Source organism: Copadichromis virginalis, linkage group LG1 (genome assembly GCF_057382275.1).
Source record: "Copadichromis virginalis isolate Kocher_CV1m ecotype Utaka linkage group LG1, C_Virginalis_male_GT1.1, whole genome shotgun sequence".
Lineage (NCBI taxonomy): Eukaryota > Metazoa > Chordata > Actinopteri > Cichliformes > Cichlidae > Copadichromis > Copadichromis virginalis.
This window is the reverse complement of record NC_140618.1, coordinates 8,883,973-8,887,434: the sequence shown is the minus strand read 5'-3', so window position 1 is coordinate 8,887,434 and position 3,462 is coordinate 8,883,973. Positions and strand designations below refer to the sequence as shown.

General features: G+C 36.6%; 1 long non-coding RNA gene across 1 annotated transcript; it reads left to right on the top strand.

Annotated features, from left to right (window-relative positions):
• Positions 1–305: 305 nt before the first annotated feature.
• On the top strand, positions 306–2,829 carry LOC146718295 (uncharacterized). Its single transcript, XR_014917410.1, has 4 exons — positions 306–336; positions 801–879; positions 1,258–1,353; positions 2,094–2,829. It is a non-coding gene; the product is annotated as an uncharacterized LOC146718295 (long non-coding RNA).
• Positions 2,830–3,462: the final 633 nt, after the last annotated feature.

Sequence of the window (3,462 nt, the reverse complement as noted above, 5' to 3'; positions counted from 1 at the left end):
TACTGTGTGTGCAAACCTGCACTGTAAACCCCAACAGTCTACCTGACTTATAAAGTTTGTGGATATAACAATTAAAATTCCTCACAAAGTTGAAACAACTTAAAACTTTTCTGTTCGGTTAACGATTCAAACAGTTATAATTGTACATGGCTTAGAAGTTAAGAGTAAATACTGCTTTCTTAATTATGATTTTTGAGTAAATGTTTTTTTCCGAGCTCCGCATGTGGACGTCATGACGTCTTCTCTCTTCTCTCTAACCTGAACGACGTTGACAGAAAATTCCGTTCAATATGGCTGCCCTTCTCGAGCGTCTGGAGAACACATTTGGAGAAACTTGTAAGTAAAACGGAACCTTCGTTATGTTTATTTTTTCCGTAAAAAAGCAAGTATATTAATATGTTGCAGCCAATAACTTGTTTTCGAATGCGCTGTTGTGTTAAAAAGCACAGACCCAGGTGGTGAATAGTTGTTCGCGGTTGTTCGCGCTCTTTTTCAAACATAGATTATGTCGTCAGTTTTACAGTTTTAACCGATTAAAACACAGTTTTACGAAGAATCACACATAAAGAAAGGGTCTTAGTGATATTTTAACAACCCCTTGCCAACGCAAGAAAGTTGGCGTTTTTACAACAGCAGCCTCATTGTTCGGCAGGTTTTGTTTTTTTTTCTTCTCATTAGCATCATTCAAAAGTGACTTAGCTAGCAGTGGCAACTTCTATCTAAAACAATTGAAATATAGCAAGGTGTTGTATATTTAGTGTGCTGATAAGGTTTTCAATATTTTTACTTTTTCTTCCAAGGCTGAAGGCCAAAGACAAAAAGACAGAAGAAAAAAAAATTCAGACTGCAATTAATTTCAGGTGGAGACAGTAAACACAGGTGAGTTGAAAGATCTATTGAAGAAACCATTCATTAAGTCCCTTAAGGTGAAGATTTCATATATTGATAATGATAAAATTAACACAAATTAAAAGTTTCACTGATAAACACACAATTTTTCCTTGCTTTGAACCCCATGTTCTATATAAATCACAGCTCTGATCTGGAGAACACTATTTTAAAATACTGTGTAGGGTTTTTGTCAAATGATTAAGAAACATACTCTCTGTCACAAGAGACAGAAAGGTTGTATCTTAAAAGAAAAGTCTCCAAAATTTAGTAGAGTCTGATGTCATGCAGTTTCATAAACATGTATTCTCCCCAAAGAATGACACCTGAAAACTTTGCGTTAAATGAACTTTTCTTTTCCCTTTTTAGGAGGCGCCTGATATCAACGTGAAACGCACTGCAGTACTTCGTGCCCTTCCTGTATACCTGCGGGAGGAGGACCCAGAATTCTTTTAGACATGTAATGTAAGTGTATTTTTGCATTACTTAAATTCTGCCAGTAAGATAAAATGCTATGGATTTTTTAAAATACAATTTAATACCCTAGCAGCTACCAAATTGTACAAACAAAATACCCTCTCTGTAGAAAACCCACACACACACAGGTCAGGAGCAGGGCACAGGCGTATCACAGCACTATGGCTATGCTGCAGGTGGCCCAAAAACCAGGCTGAAGTCAAGATTTAGTTTCTTTTTGAGATAAAGTCATGAAATAAAAAATTACATTTTTTTTTTGGAAAAATAATAAAAATACAAATTATGTAATGCAATTATGTACATTTTTCAAAAAAAGTAGAGTACCCTAACTCATTACAAAGTAACCCACTACACTGCTGAATGTTTTGCTAGAGTACAGGTCATGCTTGTCACATTCTCTCAAACCAACCTTACTTATTTAATTGGGGCGATCGTGGCTCAAGAGTTGGGAGTTCGCCTTGTAATCAGAAGGTTGCCGGTTCGAGCCCTGGCTCCGACAGTCTCGGTCGTTGTGTCCTTGGGCAAGACACTTCACCCGTTGCCTACTGGTGGTGGTCAGAGGGCCCGGTGGCGCCAGTGTCCGGCAGCCTCGCCTCTGTCAGTGCGCCCCAGGGTGGCTGTGGCTACAATGTAGCTGCCATCACCAGTGTGTGAATGTCTGGATGACTGAATGTGTAAAGCGCTATACAAATACAGGCCATTTACCATTGATACTGTGTCTATTCCAGGCGGACGCATTGGATGAGTCGACCCTCATTGACACTCCAGTTGCCCTTCTCACAGTGGTTACCGACGGCGCTTCCCAGTCCAGTCCATTTTACTTCCTCAAGCATGGCTGTTTTGGTGAAAGGCGACTAGGTGATGCGTGATATTCCCAGATTTGCAAATGCATTTGCTTTATTGTTTGGCTTGATCTATGCTCTGCATTTAGACTACCCCAGGAAGCTGGTTCACACATTTGCCTTAGTCCAAAATATCTTCATGGGGCTTGATGACGGCAAACCCCTGAAACCCCTGCCTACATGCTCTTAAGGAATATAAGGCAATGTTTGTTAGGACACGCACTCTGTTACTGAGCACTTTGTTTGAAGCACTTTAAGTTTACTACAGGCTTTGGGTGGATTTAACTCCATCAGTTTACCTAATTTTCCTATACTTGACTGCCTTATCTGGTTATTTGGAAGCTGATCGTCTTTGTACCCATTTTAAAAAATTGTTTTTCATTTCTATTTAAAAAAAAGTGATTAGTATTTGACTTTTTGTTTTGCATTTTTGTGTATTTTGAGAAAGATGCAATTAGGACTGATGTCGTCCTTTGTGAGTTTATAAAAAGATAAATGTTCTACACAGAATTTATAATGCTCACTTTATGGTGCCGATGTCCATGTTAGTTGTTTTATAAAAACATTTGTGATGTTTTTAAATTTTCATGAAAAAATGTTAAATAAACAAAATGTAAAGTAACTGAATTTCCGTACTTTTTTTTTTTTTTAGTAGTCTACACTCACAACATAAATATCTTTTAATTAATAATCAGATAATTTGAGTTTAGGTTGTAATATAATTGCATTGTGTTGCATCAAAATAATAAACTACAAGAAACACAAAAATATTGAAATTAAAGTATACAGTCTTTGAGTAAAGCTCAATTAATAAAATATAAAATATAATTTAAAATTTTTAGGTTAACAATAAATACAAATTTTGAGTACCCCATACTTAGAAGATATGAGTTTTTGTACTTAAATCTTTTGAGGTAATCAGTTTCCACAAAAGTTTTAAGTTCAGTCAACTTGTTCGGGTTTACAGTGTGGTAAAGACCTATAGTAAACGTTTGACCTCTGTTATTGCCAACAAAGGTTATGTTACAAAGTATTGAGTTGTATTTTTGTTATTGACCAAATACTTATTTTCCACCCTAATTTACGAATAAATTCTTTACAAATCCTACCATGTGGATTCATGGATTTATTTTTCACATTCTGTCTCTCACAGTTGAAGTGTACCTCTGGTGCAAATTACTGACCTCTGTCATCATTTTAGGTGGGGGAACTTGCACAATCGGTGGCTGACTAAATACTTTTTTGCCCCACTGTA